This window comes from Rhodnius prolixus, unplaced genomic scaffold (genome assembly GCF_049639745.1).
Source record: "Rhodnius prolixus isolate KJV_2025 unplaced genomic scaffold, Rpr scaffold_13, whole genome shotgun sequence".
NCBI classification, from domain to species: Eukaryota; Metazoa; Arthropoda; class Insecta; order Hemiptera; family Reduviidae; genus Rhodnius; species Rhodnius prolixus.
The window spans coordinates 13,731,487-13,752,257 of record NW_027411583.1 but is presented as its reverse complement, the minus strand read 5'-3'; the positions used below and the strand labels follow the sequence as shown (position 1 = coordinate 13,752,257).

Here is a 20,771-nt window from a genome sequence, read left to right as displayed (position 1 = left end):
ACAGTTCTGCGCAAACTCCATGCTAGACTTGTACTTTATTGAAACCAATTATTACGTTAAGGTCTGGACTTTGCTGATCAAGCCGTCCATTGTTGGAAATACTAACGGTAACTAATTAAGGTGTATTATTTAAAGTATTAATAACGTACTTTACTGAAACTGGGATTTTAGCCTATGATTATCGTCTGCGCAATTAGCTATTGTACTACTACTGTTATGGACGGGTGCGTAGACAACGATGGGTACACTTTTCTAAATAAGTAGACCGGTCCATTTCTAGCTGATGGTTAGCTATTTATTGGTGCATGTAAAACCTGCCCGTATATAACCTGCTTGAACCTGTACGTATATAACCTACCATTTGAAAACAACAACAGTACAAACAAACTGGGCAATTACAGTTTGATCATTACCTTTGTGGTACAGACTGTGGCCGTGCTCTGTATGCTCTTGAAAATCCATTCCGGAAGTAGCACATATAAATTTTCAAGGTCTAATAATTTTATTATTATTTTACTTTCTCTCGATAGTTAAGGAAGGAAATGATTGTGAACGTGCCAAATATTACAAAAAAAAGAAGTTAATTTCCGCCCAAAATATCTGTTTGAACTGCCAAGTTTTTAGAAAAATAACACTTTCTATCTGAAAATCAAGTTTAGTAAAAGACGGAAACGTAAGTGAAGTGAAAAACTCTACTCTGCCTCTGATGATGGGCAAAAGTAGGAAACCGGAAAGGGATACCAAAATAAATTCGCTACGACGATGGATAAGATCATGAAGCTTTTGGGCTAAAAATCAGCCAACCGGAAGTAACCATTTTACTGAATGAATTTATCAATGTTTTGGCACTTTCAACGGAAATGGTTCGTAAGATTTCCTTTAAACTAAATGCACTTATTGCCCGGAAGTAGTTCTATAAGTTGGATTGAGGGCACTTCCGGGAGGAAGGGATAGATGGGCGCTATTTCAGTGCAGGATAGGGCCTTACCATCTATTTAGTAGTAGTAGTTAATTAATATATAACCGAAATTTCATATTAACTTACCGGAAGTACTATTTCTCTGAATAGATTCTTATAGTTTGTAGCGATGTTTTCGAAAATAGAACCCTTTAAAGCGAACATGTACAATATTGAAGGAATCTACTGTTTTTAGTGCAAATTTCTAGTTTTACGAACATTGAATTACGTAAAATTGTAATAAGAGAAGATTTTTTTTCTAAAAATAATTTCTCTTTCTGGGAGCCAATGAACGCACTGTACCACTAACCATTGAACGCACTGTACCACTAACCAATGAACGCACTGTACCACTAACCAATGAACGCACTGTACCACTAACCAATGAACTCACTGTACTGTACCACTAACCAATGACCGCACTGTACCACTAACCAATGAACGCACTGTACCAATAACCAATGAACGCACTGTACCACTAACCAATGAACGCACTGTACCACTAATCAATGACCGCACTGCACTGTACCACTAACCAATGAACGCACTGTACCACTAACCAATGACCGCACTTGTTTCACCTTAATTTTAACATCAATAAATCTTAATTCTACTAATATTAACTTTTTATTTACAGGTGAGTTTACATTGGCCAGCTGACCGCATTCTGTGAGTACATCATGTTGTTCTACTTCTAATCATATGCTGCAAACAGTTCTGCATGTTACCCACCAGGTTGTTTGTTAATAAAGCTGAAGCCATGAAGTTCTTGTGTGGCTCACTAAAGATTGCCATTATTTGTACCTAGAATTTAGGAGTCTGTAGACTGATCTGACAGTATGTGATCTCAGTAACTCAAAAATGCATTCCTAAAAGTTCCTATCCGATGTCTAGCTTATAGGACAACACAGGATGCTATTATAGGGTGGGGATCATGAAATCGATCAAGCGGAAGTCACCCGTTCCTACGATTTTCTTCCAACTTTGTACAAAATAAATACAAACACACAAGTCTACAACTTGATTCTGGACAAAGTCGTGTTAGAGTTCACATCAGAAATTTCTTTTCAATTGGTTCGCATCTATCTTGACCCCCAAACTCGATAAGAGTAACAGAGCAATGTCTGCAGCTGCAATAAACCCTTGGGTTTTGCTAGCAATGGAAACAAACGTCTTTCTTATGCGATCTAGACAAGGACATCTGGTAGCCCGAATGAGCTGTCAATGAAAGATGAGATGTTACTATGACAATGTGGTATTATCTACTCAAAGTGCAGCTAGTTTTTAAAAAAAAACACTTATTATCTCTAGTGGCAACCACTTCTGAAGACCATCTAGTTGAAGATATTTCTTTAAGTTGATAGGTGAATGCCATCGCTCACTAAGAATCTCGTTGTGTTTCTCATCTTGGCAACTATAAATCCCCACCGGATGTTACCCATTTCCATTATCCTAAAATTGATTACTTGATTTCAGTAGAATCACGCTCACAGCTCAAGCGTAACAAATCATAATTATCGATTGTGGCGCAACCTCTGTCGTTAGAGTTCGCTGTATGAAAGAATGGTCTCCTTTTTTTAGATTGGTCATTAAGGAAGGTACACTCTTAATTCTGTTCTCTGACACTTGCGGCGCTAGTTATACTCCAGCAGCAACATCTTGCCGAACTGACAAACTGCTGGACCCTTTTGTCCGCATTGGTGCGCACAAAATATGGCAGCCGGCTTGCAAACAAAGTCTCCGGATTACAATGGACACAGCCCAGAGCTAGAAAGCGTCTGTTTGATTAACAATATCTTTTCAACGAACAAAAGCAGCCAAATAACAAACCTGGTTATGGTTGGTGTATTGTTGGTTGTTTATTTAGTTTGTTACTGGTTGATTATAGAAATAAATATACACGTTGTAGGCACAGCGCATGCGCCAAACTAATCAAGTATATTCCTCTACTTGTGTCTGTCTATGTGTAAATTTATTCATTCCTCAAAATGATCCATAGAATGAACAAATATGGCCCCCGAAATACTGACCAGACTTTTCCTTACTTGGATTTTCCCCAGCGGAATTTCAGCAACAAAACATTCAATACTGTATGAAGTTCAATAGAAGCACGTTTTGTCGGACACGATTTGGCCCTTTTAAAGTGAGCGTAACTTCCCCCCCCCACACCAATGTAAAACCAAGTTTGGGGGCTTTTACTCCCAAACTGAACTTAAAGAGCGTCAAGAAATCAAGTCCAAGTCCTGGTTCTGTGGCAAATCGAAATCCGGAAGGTGGGCGTCAGAGTCTGGCGAAGAAGTTCGTTCGAGGACGCTCGCTAAAGTTGTTAACAGCGGATCTCTTATCTCTAAGTATCTTGATGGGCATGCTGTCCGGAAAATGTAGTCTTAGAAGATTTAGAAGTTTTGGTGATGATGGCGATTATGGATTTTTTTAGCTTGCTGATGAAGAAAAATCGCTCAATGTCCTTTGCCATAGAAGACTCCTCCACACTGGGCGTTCAGCTATGTGGAGATCTCTCCCAATGCGGCTTTGATGGCGATTGATCTGGCGATTATGCTCTGAGCCATCGATAAAAAAAATTCTATACGAACGCAATGCTTTCTCTTACACAGAAAGTAGAGAAGTCGGAAGTAGGTGCTTTAACTCTGTCTTTAAAAACTTAATTACCAAAGTCCAACATGATCGTAAACTTGCTGCAACAAGTCCATCCTCTCGGAATGAAAGTCAGTTTCTATTTAAGGGGGGCCATAATCGATTTTCCTTTTTCAATTCTCTCGCGTGGCTACAGTTCTCCAGATACATCGATAGAAACCAAAACTGGATTTTACATAACACCAGCTGGTAATCACGACGGCTTAATCTAGTTTACATTTGTACTCTATACGGTGTACATGCATTCTGGTGTAATTCCTCCTCTTCTAAGCTCCACAAATACATAGATAGAACTAGATTAGATATACGTAGTATGTTATAGGAGAGGCTTTACGAATCTAGTGTTTAATCAAGGAAACCAAACACTATAATCTAGATATGTGTGGGGTGGGAGGGGGCTCGTAGGGTAATCTTACAGACCACAGTTGGCCACACTGTATGCTTTGACGTTATAATTTACCTGCGTGGGAAGTTAATGAACCTATTTGAATGCAACCTTCTCCTAACTTTCGAAGGCGATTGGATTTATTTTTCATAGATTTTTTTTTTTTCTTACTATCTGATTGATTTGATTGGATGCTGACCACTTTAATCTATGAGGTTGCTTCTGGTTGCTGCACTAAGAGGAAATAATCTGTGGATTTTTCCGCAAACTTGGGAAATTTAGTAAAACCTTTTGACGTGAATACGTTTTTAAATTTGCTATCACATGGAGGCAAACCAAAAAACCTAATGATAACAAAATCGGGGGATACAGTTTGGCGTTATAGTTTCGAATCTATCGTCTACATCCAAAATTAAATTAGACCACTGGATAGCTAAAAGATCAAAGAATTCATTACGATAAGCGAGGACTGTGACGCATCGCGCGCGGTGGAGGGGGAAGCGCCGCCATTTTGAGATCATTTTGCTGGGTATCGAGATTTGCAATTAGTAGTAACTTTTGACTCGGAGAAGCTACGATGTTCGTTTAAGTTTTAATCGTCAGCTGTCGTCACAATCTATCGATTGTGTATAAAACATTTGTGTAAAATAGTGACAGTGAATAAAATAAAGGTGTTAGAATAAAAAAATATTATCAAAAATATATAATGTCGGCCTTTACGCGTCGAAAAGCCAAAACCAAATACAGAGATCGTATACGATTGGAAAGGGCTTCTCAAGAACAATCGAATGGTAATAATAAAACACCATATGACCGAGTCATTCGTATCACAGACCTATAATTAATAAAGTTATATTGTAACACAGTAATTATTTGTTTCCTTGATTTCATCCTAAATACATAAATAAAAATATTTTATTTTTATTAATAGCAATTTAGTTGGAAAAACATCTTCAAATTAATTTTCCAGAAATGGAATCGAAATTACGAATCGAACTCAATTTTCCTGGAATTTCCCTTCTATAGTTTAAACCAGAGACGTAAAAGAACAGTCAGCTGAATCTTTATCTTGGGTTCTCTAAAGACAGGAAGCCACTTAAAAACTGAACACAAATCTTGCTCAGCGCAGACAGCAATAAATATTCGTGATGGATATTACTATTTTCTTAAAAAAAAAAAAAAATAAACCTGGACAGACAGACGTACTGATGAAGAAGATCCATCAAAAGTTGTTAGAGAATAGCCTGCAGTGATTTGGAGTGTTTGGAGCGGAGGTTTGGCCGTGTTGCGGTTTTGCAGCCGCAATTAGCCGCGTCTCTTGCGGTTCTACTAATAATCACTCGCAGAACCGGTCGCCTCTGACTCAACACTTAACTTCAATCATATTTCTAAAATACTTACTTGTTAATTTATTTATTTTTTTCGAATAATTGTATTTTCACGATCGCCAGATGAATATGGCACGGCCAGCTGGATTGGCGACATTAGTTTTCATGTTTAGCGAGAGAGAGAGTGATTTCTGTTGGCACGTAATTTGTAAGATTTCCGGCAAATAACTGTATTTAATGGTCAAATTTAAAAAATAAATAACACAATGCTTGCGCCTGAAGGGACGACATCTGTCCAGAGCCCTGAACACTCTTGTCCGATCCTGTTAAATTCCTTTTTGTGCCTCCTTTCGTGTTTTCTGAACTTAGACAGCCTGTTAGTTATTTGCGCCGGTGCGTTCTTCTGTCTGTCATAGTGTTAATGCCTTCTATACAATTCAGCATCCACGAGATGGGACAACAAGGTCTTCTATGGACCACTGACATGACTTCCTTTACTGCAATTTCCCAAGGAACTAACGAGTAAACTTTTCTTCCAACTGTGGATGTTTGAAACATACTTCATGCTAACATTAAAGTCTAATATTACTCCTTATATCAGTCTTCTATCGCAGGACATTTATATGTTTTGAAAATCTCAAAAAAGTGTACGGTACTTCCGATAGAACGATCGAAATCGAATAAGACCGGATCTCATTGTCATACCCCGCGAACGACCTTAGCGAAATATTAACTCTGAACGGAGGACGTTACAGAGACAGAGAGAGGAACTAAACACAATCAGAGGACGTCCAAACTATTCCCGATGAAAAGAAAAGATCCAAACTCCTTCAGTTCTTCTTACGAGAAGCAGGAAGAAAGTAAAAGGAGTGCTACTAAAGACGACAATGTCATAAGTTTTAGATGAGCTCCAAGGGTGGTCCTGAGGTACACACAAAAGCGACAACCATAACCATGTAGAGAGGGGACGACTCGACTCTCTTTTTTTTTTTGGTGATAATAACCAGGATCCGAGAGATTACAGAGCACGTTCTGTGTGAGTCACGGTGTCTGGGCGGCCGGCCGCAGCATCACTGGTCCAGGACTTTCCCTTTTCAGTTGGCAGTCAGACTCTCTCTCTCTTCTCCTCCTCCGGCAAGGAGGCAATCTCAATGACACCATCCGAGGACAATGGACGTACAGCTATTAGTTCATCCTTTGCATTACATGTCATTATGGTTTGGGTCGTCCATTCTATTCTGATATACTCCTTCTCATACATAGGCTCTCAACATCGGCGCCGTTCTTTCCTTGTCTCTCGACGAGTTCTCCACAGAAAAAAAGAAATTTAGTTCTTAAGGATCATTCATCTGGTAGCAGACACTGAACTCTGTGGCCGAGCTTCAAGAATTTAACTTTCTCTTACTTCTAGTAGAGGGAAGCATTGCGATCGTGTCAAAGGTTTTACCGGAAATATCCGTTTCGAATTCCGAACACCTGACCGAAACTTATCCGGAAATGCACTCTAATGAAGGGATATTTCATTTTTGAGGGACATTTCGGAAATAGGTCTTCACAAACTTGGCTAGCACTACGTACTTCCGCTTACGTAAGAGAAAGAAAAACAAAAAATCAACATTTTATTTATCCTAACAAAATGTTATTTAGTTCGTGTTTTTATGCATACATAAATTCCCCCACACTGTATTATACATTTTTTTTCATGTATATATTATATTCTCATGGTAATTTACATAAGATACCTGTGCGTGCAATTGTTATTTTATATATTTTTCGCTGCTCTTGGACTAACGGCACATTTTTGGATCAACGTCTTCTAAGCATGAAGCATTTCACATTGCTTTTGTAAATAATTCAAAACACAATTCTAAGCACAGCTCGTAAGTTGTGGAGGATCTATTCTGATCTAAGCCCAGGGTTGCTGAACGAACACAGTTCCCACAGGACTTCCTCCTAGCTGGTTGGGGGGGGGGGGTTATCAGAAAACCGAGAAAAAAATAACCTCCTGGATGTTCATGCTGTATATAAATAATGCACTCACGTAAAACAAAGACCCTGCAAGTGACGAACTAGAAACAGAATCAGCTGATTAGTGCTGGATGGTGACGTAACCAAGCTAATCCAATGAGAATGTCTATTGGCCGCAGATAGTACACTACATAGGTCTAACCTACTTTCACTTCGCTTAACGATGACGTAATCACGAGTTGATCTTTTTTATCTTCTCTTATTGCGTACTTCATTTTTCTCTGACTGTTGTCTCACACACAGAGAATCTGATCGAAACCTAACCTAAACCATTTTTCAAAGAAACCTAACCTCAAAATAATTATCCAGTGTCAATTGTGGCGAGTACGATATAATTTTGAAGACAGCTATCATTTGAGAGGATATTGAAAGCTCTGAGGAAAATTTAATGACGTAAGAAATGACGTATGAGAAAATAGTATGGAGTGTTCATGTTCATCTTTTTAGAAAAATTAAACTTTTTACATTAATTAAAATTTACATCGATAAACGACTAACATGGGAACTAGCACACTAAAACTATAGACGAATTAATCGCCGAAACTAGCGCGTCTAACAGACAGACAATCGGAGCTTCCGCAGGCACACAAACGGCGTACTCCAATATGGACTTACAGACTTGGAACTTCAACCAAACTTTCAATTTCATTTAAAAAAATAAATAAATTCCAGACCTTTCAAACAAACATGCATCATCAGAGTATGAACACTCCCCTCCACGACCTCCTCAAGATCTCACCTGTAACTGGAAAATCTAAATCTAAATATAAAAAAATTCTTTAACTCGTTTCCTTTTTTTGGCCCAAATTCTCTTGCTCCAAAACGATTCAACCGTTCCAGGTCGATTGAAACGCTGACTCCAGCTTCTCTCCTCCAGTTGAAAGAGGACTAAGCACAGCTCGTAAGTTGTGGAGGATCTATTCTGATCTAAGCCCAGGGTTGCTGAACGAACACAGTTCCCACAGGACTTCCTCCTAGCTGGTTGGGGGGGGGGGGGTTTATCCCCGCCTTTAAGAAGACTTCTTACATTAGATTTACAGTTGAAAAGTTTCCTGTAAATTGTGAACAACAAATAAAATAAGTAAAGATGTTTATTAAAATAAAACTTTAAAAAACTTAGATTTATGAATAACGTAAGAGGCGCAACAAATTGTTATGATAACAAGGGGAGGAGAGATCGTACATTTGAATTGGCTCATGACAAAACAAGATTCTGGGTTAAGTAATAGTTAAGAGGGCTAGTTGAGACGTTCTGAATCTAGTATTCATTGAGGAACTTTAAACCAATGAAATATAATAGAATACCAACAAGGAAAACTGATGTACGAGATAAAAGAATAATAGGAGAACTGAGGGGGGCACAAAAGAAAGTATTGGTGTATTTTTTTTTTTTTTTTTATAGTAGTGGGTTGGTATTCCTGTCTAGTGAACAAAGAGACAATATAAGAGGCTGTGCATAGCAAACAGACATACTGTGAACACAATGGGCTGCACCAACCTCTCAGCCAAGAAACCTAACCTAAAACAGTCTGGTTTTCAAATTCCTTACTAGACTTTCTTTCACCACAATTTGCGCAATTATATTTATTAATGTAATTATAAATTAACAATATTTTTTATACAGTAATTAACGTCAACAATGTACATTTTCACAGTCATGGAATGATGCCGCTGTTAAAGGGTTCATCACGTCCAGCTCCCTTAAGTACCACCCCCCCCCCCCTCATAGAAATAATATTTCCTAAAAGTACGTTGCAAACCAAAGGGATGTCCCCCCCCCCAAAATACCTTTACACCCAAGGTCAAATGAAACCATTTGGCGTCTGCCCAGAGAATTGGAGAAACTGATTCTAATATAAGACCCATAAAAGGGTACAATGAGCGAATCAATTTAGTTGGAGCCATTTTCGCCTTGGCAGTCTAAAGTTTCCTCTGTGTTTCCTGTCTATGGTTACTAAAAACAAACTATAATTCTTTGTAGTCTTGTTTTGGATTTTAAGTCTAAAAATTACACGCTGATAACATTTAAAAGAAAAAGAAAAAGAATTATAGTTTGCCTTAGAACGACCTTGTCATTTACATATACGTACGTTCGCTTGTTAGCTGTACTTTTGTCAGTCAGTTCTCTCTTTAATAACTGGGTAGCCCAAGGTAAACGTAATTGTAAAAATAATAACCCCCAGTTCGTAGTAAAAAAAAAAAAAAAATTGAAACAGAGATTTTTTAGTGGGGAGTTCATTAATGGACTTTATTGCCTCTCTGCATAGTATCTACTGCAATTATGCAGAACTTGCCTCTCAGGGAAGGGATTAGCTATGAGGTTAGCATACTGGACTCCCACGCGGAGGTCCCGCGGGTTCGAATCCAGCTGCTGACCCCTTAGATTATCTCTTCCTAGGAGCTTCTTACAGCTCACTGTCCGGTGATGGACAGTGTTGTCTGTAACGAGAGAACACTGTCCGGAGGCCGGCAGTGTACAGAAAAAAGCTCCGGGCGCCAATAACCTTAGATGTTGACGCGCCTTAAATCATCAAAAAAAAAAAAAACCTTGCCTCTCTGCAGAGTATCTACTGCAATCATGCATACATTAGATTGGTGAGTTTTCGCAGGAAATACTACTTGTGAGGTCCTCTGAACAGGATAATGTAGGTTTTACCACTTGGTCGGAGACTTCCGTCATTTTTCAGGCAGGCTTTATATCTAAACTACCAAATTAGGTGTCGTGGACGGAGACGACTAACAAACCATAGTCCTAGACCGGAAATTGAACTCATTACCATAGTGTGATGGATAAGACGATTTGGAGGGTACTTTTGAACATCATGCCATATTCAATTACTTCAGTCACCGGAAGTGCCACTGAAGAGAACGGCCCTTTTGGCGGTTTTTTTTTGTACCTTCCGAGCAGTCGCCAAAAAGTTTCAAGCGTACTTCGAACATAAAGTACGTTAGCTCGATCACTTGCTTCCAGTTCGGCTCTGGGGAAGCTGGGACTTCACCCTTCCTTCAAACAATTAACTTCAAAAATAATTAACGTATATTTTATTGAAGAGAAGTTCGCCTTTTTAGCTAAAAGTAAAGTAATCGCCCATTTTTTTCAAGCGGGGCTTAACTCCAACTACTATCGTGGATAGGGGCAGAAACACATCATTTTTCTTAACAAAAAAATTGAACAAATAAAAATATCTACACGCGGGATTCGAACTGGGGATCTCCCACTTACAAAGCCACGCTCATAACTACTAGACCAACGTCCACCCCCACCTTTATAGAAGCAAAAATAGTAAGTTATGAATAAAATTTGATTATGTGAACTGAGTAACTTAACTGTCAACTTAAGGAAGTCATGCGAGTGTTTGGACCAGAAGCTGTTTGAATAGAACTTAAGAGTGAGGAATGGAGCCGAAGACTTGAAGTCATAAATCTTATAAAAACAAAGCAAAACTAAAAAATGGCACTATACACGCTTGAATATTTACAATTTCCGCATTTGTTGCGAAATCACAAGTATATTTCATTTTTATAAATACTATAGAAATATCGTGAGCTCGTTAATTTCAATTCACAATGGAACTATCATCAATCAGCGGTCTCTCGTTGCGCGATTCGAGTCCCTGGGGGCAGCTTCGTGACTACATCACGTGGTAATTCATAAATTGCATAAAATACATAAAAATTATATTGTTATTGTAGCCTTGCTTGGTAACAGTTATTTTTCTCATCCTTGTGCATATAATGTAATACAAAAATAGTTCGATTGAAACGGCAATGTTTCAGGCTTTAAATACAATTTCTTATCGAATTAAGTGATGTAATGCCTATTGTCAGGCGGGCTTTACTATTCAATTACGGAAATTAGGTGTTTTGGGCGGAACTGATTAAGAGATATTCTTTACTATAAGTTTTTTTTTTTAATAAATTGGCCAAGACCGGGATCGAACCTACTACCGCAATACTCCTAAAAGCTTTGCGGGTCAACGCCTCTAACCGCTCGGCTATCGTGGCTGCATACAGAAATCAAAACAAAAACACTTACTAGACGACAATTCTTTCTCCTACAATTAAAAAAATAAGGTCCTTGAACTCTACTGTAATCTTCAGAGAACCAATAAAATAACCGAAGATATACTCGTACATAAAATATTCGTCCAAAGAGTTGAAGAGAACATTGTGAATGATTTGACTGGTTGAGTTATGGAAGTAGGGTATGCAGTTATACAGCTGACTGCTTTTAGTGGAGCACCCATAACAAGATGTCGTAGCGTGCTGCATCTTCACGTTGAACTCTTAACTGTAGTTACTTCAACAAGTATCCAATTGTCATTTTGTTTTCCAGGGGCCAATTAGCAATCTGTACAGATAATTACCGGGATCTAACTGTTCGTAAGCGATTGGTTTGCCTGTACAATGGCGGAAAGTAGTACCAGATGGTGGCCAATTCTCTTAGTCGAGTTTTCCACTGAATATAATATATATATAATATTCATATTTATTTATGATGGGTGGGGTTAGACTAGTCCGGGAAGTTACTAAATATGGTGTAATGAATTTAAAGATTTGATATGTATTAAAGATTCCGAGTTGGAAGAATGTTAAAAGTAGTAAGAAAAACTCGTGTGAGTCTGCGCACTAGAGGTTTCTATTCATTATAGATAGCAGCACCTTCTATATTTTACACTATTATCATTAAAAAACTTAATGGAATTTCAAAAAATACATTATTTTAAAAAAAAGAAGAAAAAAAAGTAATTTGTCATGGAGTGAATATAAATTTGAATAAAGCAGTGGATATGGTTAAAGATAACCATGTGTGACGCAAGCTAACCTCACTCTCCGTGTGCAGATATACAGATAAAGGCAATCATGCGTCTGGGACTTCATTATGAATATTGAATATGGCCGGTAAACAAGCCGACATATTGCCTATGACATCATCGCCAATGTATCCTATTAACCTTTTACCGCAAAAAAATCTTAGAAGGATTTAACAAACTAAATTTATTATTAAAAATATTTTAATGGGATTTAAAATTTAATTGAAAATAAATTTAGCAAAAATGACGCATAAGTTTAGGAGACTGTTGAGGTTATTTTTGTAACCCAGAATCACTAAAATTTATTTTTGTCTGGTTAAAGGCGAATATTTACCTTTTTTTTTTTTACATAAGAAAAGTTTTGCCATAGTCTTTAAATTTCCAAAATTGAATTTTCCGGGAATTAAGGGTTTTGTTGAACCTAGAGTCCAAAAAAAGTGGTTTTTAACTCATTTGCGAGCCTGTTACAGAGTCGAAATAGGAATCATTAAAAACAATAAATAAAAGAAATGAAATCGGTCCAATAAAGTGGGTTAATTTCAGTAAGACAATAATGGCCGATATCTTATTTTCAGAGCGTAAAATCTCCAAATATAAATCTTCTACAATTTTCCAACAAACTGCCATACTTGCTCTCACAAGGGACAACAGAGAGAGAGAGAGAGAGAGAAACAATAACAAACCAGCTGTTTATTAAACCAGCTGATTGTAAGTGATTAAAAGTAATTATATCGGAGCAGTGTGAATTCCAATGCTACCTATATTATTATCTTTTATTAGCTGACAATCATATTAGTGATAGCTGGGTTATTATTTCTAACGGTAAAATCTGCAGCATAGAAAATATTTCATTTTATTTCTTTTATGGGTCATTTTTAAAAGAATAAATTGAAATCATTTATGTACGAGCAAAGCAATTGCATTTGGAAGAGGTTATGCGTGAGGTTATATTAATAAACGCATAACCTATTTTGTAGTGATTATGATTTATTTAATGACTGCATTTCTAAATACAATTATTATTTTAATATTTTAATCTATTAGTTGTTATAAACTTAAATTAGTCTTCGATGTACGTTCGATATTGCTTAATGCTTTACGAAAAGGAATTCCAAGTTCGATTAGTGGGAACAGGAAGTATGGTAATCGTAGTAAATTTTCGATATTCAGTCTTTCATGGGGAACAGGTGTTTTCCGGAAGCCAAATATTACGGTATGAAGCATTCAGTGAATTTCTCTAATTCTTTCTAAGATTTCCGTCAAACTTCAAACTTTGACTAGACTGCAGAGGGAAGCGTGACATTACAGAACCCTCAAGCGACAAATCTTTATCTTGCTAGTCGGCGCAGAAACCTAAAAACGTATCCTTCCTAAGATTCACACATCCGGTCAAGCGATATCAATATGGCATGTTAGGGAAAAGCCTGAAAAGTCAGCTCCGCTCTTGGTAAAATTTTCATTCTGTTTCATATAACAGCATCAGGACTTCAGAATGTGATACCAGTTATTGATACCCAAAAAATACCCAAAAAAGATAAAACATTGATTCAGTAGGGAGATTCTTGCCATCGATCGAATTTGGCCATCAGCTTTTCAATTTTATAATTCAATCTCACAACCTACGTACAGACAGACAGACTTCTTAAAGGGAAAATAAGAATGAATAATCTTCAGAATAAATATTATGTTTCCACAGTTGAATAAAAAAACAGGAGTCAGACTAGACACAATATGTTGAAAACGGAAGTGCGATGAACCTGGCGCGTAAAGAAGTTCCGGTAGTATGTCGAATCATGGTATCGGTCTTCATGATCGCAGATAACAATCGTATTTCCGGCCACCAATCAGATGTCCCAGCTGATAGTAGGCCAGCATAATGGTAAACCTGTCCAATCAGGATTGCCCATTCAGAATGCTGTGAACAACTCACATGACTTTCTCTTGCAGCTGATCTCAAGGACATGCGACTTTTCGTTTTCAAGGCTGAGACATGCAGAAACACGTCTCACGCGGAGCAATTGAGTTAGAACCACTCGGAGTAGCTCAAAACGGGTATTTCCGGTGAAACTCTTTCAGTACAGTGGGAGAAAGCGGAAATAAACCCAATTGGAGCCCGTATTAGTTCCTAATTGCAGTGCTAACTTGTGAGCGGAAATATACAAGCAATGTTGCTGAATTGCTACAGAGGAAGTAGAGCCAAAGTGGTCGCCCATTAATCCCTAGACTTTTTCCATATTTTCATTCCAGCTTCAAGGAACAATAAGCCGCTGAACATTGATGAAACCCAATATGGGTCTTCTCATTTTAGAAGGTTACATTACAGGTTTGCCCAGGGTCACAGCTGGCCAGTTTGTCACGTTTCTGCGTCATCAGTCCAGTCGGCCAGAACCTCTGTGCCTTCTTGAACACTGTTCACGTCATAGTTCTGCCCATATTTGGTACCGGTCTCCCCTCCGCTGCATAATTCATTTTTACAGCCAATATTTTACGGCAGAGTATCCACTTTTTCTATTTTATCTCTTCAATGTGATCACGATCTTTACACGCGCCATATTTGGCAGGATGTAGCGATAGAAATTTCATCTTTTATTTTTGCATTTTGTTTGCGCGCGCATTTCCTTGTCTAATTTTTGTGGAAGATTAACATCCATTGCTAGATTCCTTCTTTGACCCAAATAGAACTCTTAGATTGTTCCTTTCTCTGCAAGAAGAGAAGGTACTGTAATGGTGCAGATTATTGATTTGGATAATGCGCTGGAAGTATCCATTTTTCAGGTCCCCTGAACCAGAAGTGGTTCTTACTGAATTAGTTTGTCTGTCAGTCCATCTGTAACAAACAATCTAGTGCGCATCTCTTACTGCTGTTCTCAAATTTCTACTGGGAATCCATCCACTTCTTGTCGGCCAGAAGCACCTGCAATCGAATTTCCTCGCATACTGTTTCCAGCGGAAGTTGTAGATTTGGGTGTTTCTAATGTTTAATAAAATCATAGCAGCCGTTTCTAGCGAGGAAATCCTAAAGTACGGAAACATTCTATATCAGGGAAAGTGGCACTTCCGACTGGAAGCCGATTTCCAAGTTCTCGTTCGAGGCTCAACTTCCGCAGTTTCCCTTAAATTTGGCGGGTCAAGCGGTGCTTAAATTTAAATTCACACATTTTAAAAATTCTTTAAATAAACTCCTAATGGCCACAAAATCGGCTAAATAGTGAAGGTCAGGTAATCGGTCTCGTGGACAAAATGCAGTGTATCAACACCCTATTCCTTTTCCGGTTTGTAGATATTTTATTTCCTTACTACACCGTGGTCTTACCCGTTCTGGGGCTGGAATTCATTAGGAACTACCAGAGGGCGTAGTATGAATAAATGTTTATTTATTTGAATGGGAGTTTATTTTGCAATTTCATTATTTATGGGTATTTAGGTATACTCGTATGTAGGGTGCATGTAGTTTGTATATAGATCTGACCTACAATGTTCTTAACACCCAGAAGTTGAAGTACCCAGGGTGTCTGTTAGTTAGTTGACTTCGATACTTACTTTCTCATAACTTCATTCTTGACACCCACAAGTTGAAGTACCCAGGGTGTCTGTTGGTTAGTTGACTTCGGTACTTACTTCTCATAACTTCTTAAAAAAACTTCACTTATAGATCTGCTAAGCATGTCCGAAGACGTTAGGTTATTTTTAAGCCGTCTAAGAAGCCGCATCCCAAGATATGTATCTTAAGTTGGTGAAAAAACAAGAAACCCGTTTTTAAAGAATATAAAAGCTGAGGTAATTAAATATCCCTTAAAAATTTCACTTTTACTGCTCATAAATACAAAGATGATGTCATAAAAAAAAAAAAAATTAACGACAACATGAGTTCCAATACGGAAATCAAGATATATAATATATATATAGACAATAAATGTCATCATTAAAAAAAAAATGCTGACGTCATTAAAAACTATAAAATATTATGATAAATTTTTCACCAATTCCAGTAATTCCATAAAAACGCTGCCTTTAAACAGACTAACAACGACCACTTGTAGTTTTTATGGTGGAAAAAGAGTTTATTATCATTTTGCTTTCTCTTACTGACTGTAAGAGAGAAGTATGGAGTTCGTGGCGTACGTTCAAGATTGAGTGATTTCCCGGAAGTACACGGTTTTACACTTTCATTCATCTTTAGAGACTGAATCGTCAGATTTGTGTGGAGAAATCTGGACTTCCTCTTTTAAAAAGCTTCTATCCGTTACCACCATTTTTACAAAGTCGAATGCCCGATTGACGGATATCCTCCTTATAATTCCAAGTTTAAGCTTCTGCGCCATTTCCCTTTTTTGAGATATTTTGATAAAAACACATACTTTCGTGCTAAAGTCGAATTAAGGGGTTCAACAAAGGGTGAAAAGTTAGATTGCAATTTTCTTCTGCTTACAGTTAGAAGAGAAAGTAATGAAGAAACAGCTGATTGCCACAAGATCCTGCAATGGTCCGGATGAGTGTAGCGAGTAAGGAGGTCACTGGGATATCGGCCAAGATGTTACGGACAATCTCGGTCGACCAGGTCATACCATTGAGGTTAGCTGGACCAATATCGTGTGATGATGGAATTGTTTCTACCTAATGGCTTCCCCTTTACCTGTTCTAATCAAGAGAACGATGCAGAAGGCAGAGTACCTGGGGGTCGCTGGCCACTCTGCGCAGGTTACCTCTCTCTTTCTAACTACCGTAGTTATTTCAACATCTTCTATTCATCTCCATGAAGTTGGATTATTCTGGGATTACTTTCCAAAGTTTAAGTGAACGTACTTATCTAAGAGAGTTGGTGAAGTGAACAAAGTCCCAAATACCGAACTTTGGCGGCTCTTGTTTAGGCCAAAGTTACGCAATTCAAGCAATTTGGTACCCCTCCTTTAGTTAGGTTTCGCAACTCTGTCTGGTGGCCACCATAGTTTTACTTTCTAAAAACTGTGCCTTTTTCTTGAATATCTTTCGTGTTCGACAGTTTTATGTTATTTTCTATTTCCTAGCAAAGGAGGAAGTACTGTAATCGTGCCAAGTATTCTGAATTCACTTTCCGCCGGAAATAGCCGTCTTGAAGTTCATAAAAATGGTTGTACCGAATGGTCTCCGTGTGCGTGCGCGCAATTATCCAAAAAACTAGGAAATCGCAGGAAGTTAAAGAGACATAGCGCGGCAAACTCCTCAATCGGAAGTAACATGTCACTGACAGAATATTTCATTTTTGATATTTTCTCGTAAACTGTTTCAAAAACTTGTAACACTGCCCCCGGTAGATATAAAATTCCCCCAAGAATATTCGATAAAGGAAATTTCTGAAAAAAGGGGCTCCCTGCTGGTTTTTCCAGAAATATTTCCAAACAGAAGTTGTTGATCTAATGGAAGTTTAGTTTAATGGAAATCGTTGCAACTATTTTCGTGGAAATTAAAAAGAAATGAAGATCAGTACAGAGCTACTTACTTCTGGGTGACCGCTGATTTTCTGTCAGGATCTACAGGGCTGTGCAAACAGGATGTAAAGTTTTTTAGCTTCCTGCGATGTTTCGAGCTTGAATGTTGTTCACTTACATGTACATATATATGGAAAGCATGGCGTCCTGTCTAATGCCTAACTACTTTATAAAAATGTTTTACCAATTAATACAGTTTAAATTGTGTATGTCTATAATTCTTCACATTTTAATTTTACAATTTTAATACACAATATGCTCGCCACACAATAAACTTTGACCTAGAGCTCAAGTAAAAATTACAACGTAAACAGTCCATTCATTTCGTTAATATAGTTCTATTTGTAAAAAATATTTTTTAATAAAAAAAAGCTTTAAAAGTTCTATTTTTTTTATTAAATATTTTAGTTTTCTTTACACTGGGAGCTTTGTCGGTCTTCAACAATCCCCTTTTATCTGTTATACGAGTTATTTTCGTTCCCTACAATAATGTTTGTTACTTCATTGGCCTTTATTCTCATTGCCATTAAATTCCCTTAAATAAATATCATAATTTCGGTTAAACTTACCTTTAATGTTCCCAGAATCATTAACAAAGCGTAAACAAATAATCTGACGTAAATTTCAGTACTTACACGTTTCCTTAGAATAAGAAATAACTAAATGAATGTATAAATAAGGCCAGAAAAACAAAAATAAAAAAGTAATAGAATTGATGACTACATTGTTGGAACAACGATGTCACTGATGGAAAAACATATGTTCATAAACAATAGATAATTCATATGCCACCAGAATCGCCAGATATCCGGTAGTAATGAACTTTACACACGGCTCGTAGTGTATGAATCATTCGGCTGTTTTTTTTTTTTTTTTACACACTATATTAAAAATAAATATGCCGTACAAATCTCCAAACAGATGATAATAGAAAAAGTAATTACTTAAAGGAGTGACTAGAAGGTTATGTAAAGATAGGTTATTATTTGCATGTATGTATTTAAGTAAACACTAATTTATTTCTAATTCTGCACTGATGACTAAATAACTTTCGAAGGCCATCAGATTTTGTCATAATATGTTGTTAAATAAAATTAAACATGGCTAAATTTCTTATTCTACTCATTAAAAATTAACAAAAAATGTTCATAAAGTACCAACTGTTTTCAACTAATTGCACGGCTACTGTGGCGCCACCTATCGAAACTAGAAATCGATTATTTTGTAACGATTGTAAATATTTCTTCTTAAAAAAGTGAAATCGAATGTAAAAACAGCTGTTCATGACAGTTTATTTTCTTAAATAAAAAAGAACAGATGTTCAAGTCGCAATAATTTAGTTTTACCCGTTATAGTGGACGGGCGACTATGGACCGAGGGTTGTATGGTAGAGTGCGACTATTGGTTCTGTATAATGGGTACTCCTCGACCTGAAGATTATGTCTAGGATTACAACAGTTTGGTATATAAAAAAGAAAAAACATAACTGTATGCGCGCGCACATATGTGTATTCAAGTTTATGACGCCCGGAGATCCGTTCTGCTGATTGGACAGCGATCTGTGTGAACAAACTGCCGTATCTCTCCCACACTTCTGAGTGACATTCTGCCCTAAAATAGGATTCGTTACTGTACTTATAATACTAGGGGGACAGGGTGCTGGTGTAATGGTTATGAAGAGTGGATTTGTAAGTAGTGGGAGATCAGCAGTTCGAATCCCGCGTGTGGCTAGTTTTTATTTGTTAGAAAGAAATGTTTTTAGTAGAGTAATGTGCTTCCGGATCCGTCCACGTCATCTAATTTGGTAGTTGGAAGTATAGAGCCCGCCTGAAAAAATAGGCAATAGGCAATTACTTCAATTTCATTATATTCGATAAACTATCGATAGTTTTGGTGTCTCATATTTTATTGTTTAATAATTTAATGGGCGGAAAAGTTTTTCGTATATATTAATTACTATTGATCTAGTTCTATTCGCTTTTATTTTCGGAACTCTCCTTTAGCAGTGCGAAACCGAAAGAGAATTAAATTAATATTGTTAAAATTACAAAACACGAAGCACACAAACGAATTGGCAAATTGCTTAGAATCGAAAACTTGCAAGATTACACTACTTCCTTTTACAAATGGTAGCAGAAAGTAAACATTATTTATTAAAAAAATCCCTATATAATGGTGCCCAAATGGGGAAGGCCAAGAATTAAGAACGTTATTTTAAAAACGTTATATCATCTCTGTATATAAAAGACAATAGACCATCTTGGCGATGATATCATCAGATGTCCTGAAAGTGCTCACGATTTCCGTCCATCACGTATCCATTAATATGGCGTCTCGTCAGACTGGCTGACCATCTCGATTAGTCTCTGTAAATATGAAACTTTTTCAAGAGTTATATTTTCTAATTAATTACATCTGATCTTCCTCTTTCTTCTCCATCTTGTCGTAAGAGGTGCAAAAGTAATTTCTGTAGTTCTTAGGCAGAAAGTTCTCGGTTTATGGTCCTCTCAATACGGGAAAGAGCTATCCTAAATCTGGGATTTAACAGAAAACAACGTGGAAGCATCCTTCGCATCTCGTTACGGAAGTGATTTCTTACCTGCGGTCTCAATATCGCCTTCTGCTAATGTAAGGATATTTTGCTCGCACAAGGAAAGAATCACTTCCTGCATTAGTCACCCAAATATGGGCTATTCCATACCTTTAACCATTCGGTAAATCTACTGGCCTGCTCAAAGTGAAGAAACTCTACTTTAATCTACAGTAACACGAGAATTCTCTTCTTCAAAATCAATCGTCCAGACTCTACCTGAAGAGAGTGAGTCTGGAGTGTTCCCACTGGAGAACTTCTCCACTAATTTTGGGTCTAGTTCTCCATTAACTTCATGATTGAACATGCTGATTGTAAATAAATGATGAAAATTAAAGTTTAATGAAAATTGGCGTCAAGAAACAGTCGTTTCCTGTTCGGACCAGATTTCTTTTTCAACTTCCATTTTTATGTTCGCTAATAATTGCAATAAATTGAAAGAATTTATGACGCTATAGTTAAACCAAACAAATTAGTAGACCATCATTAAACAGCTACAGCTTCAAGAAATATTACCCATGACCACTTGGCGCAAGACGTGATTGGAA

The 20,771-nt window shown here is 37.3% G+C and overlaps 1 protein-coding gene and 1 long non-coding RNA gene across 4 annotated transcripts in view; both read left to right on the top strand.

Annotated features, from left to right (window-relative positions):
- The window catches only part of LOC141448246 (uncharacterized), a 48,951-nt gene extending 38,463 nt beyond the window's left edge, over positions 1-10,488 (top strand). Inside the window, exon 3 of the long non-coding RNA XR_012454923.1 lies at positions 1,596-10,488. This is a non-coding gene — a long non-coding RNA (uncharacterized lncRNA). The remainder of the gene's footprint in view (positions 1-1,595) is intronic.
- Positions 1-20,771, top strand: part of qsm (Zona pelucida superfamily protein qsm) — an 87,986-nt gene that overhangs the window by 41,872 nt on the left and 25,343 nt on the right. The window lies entirely within an intron of this gene.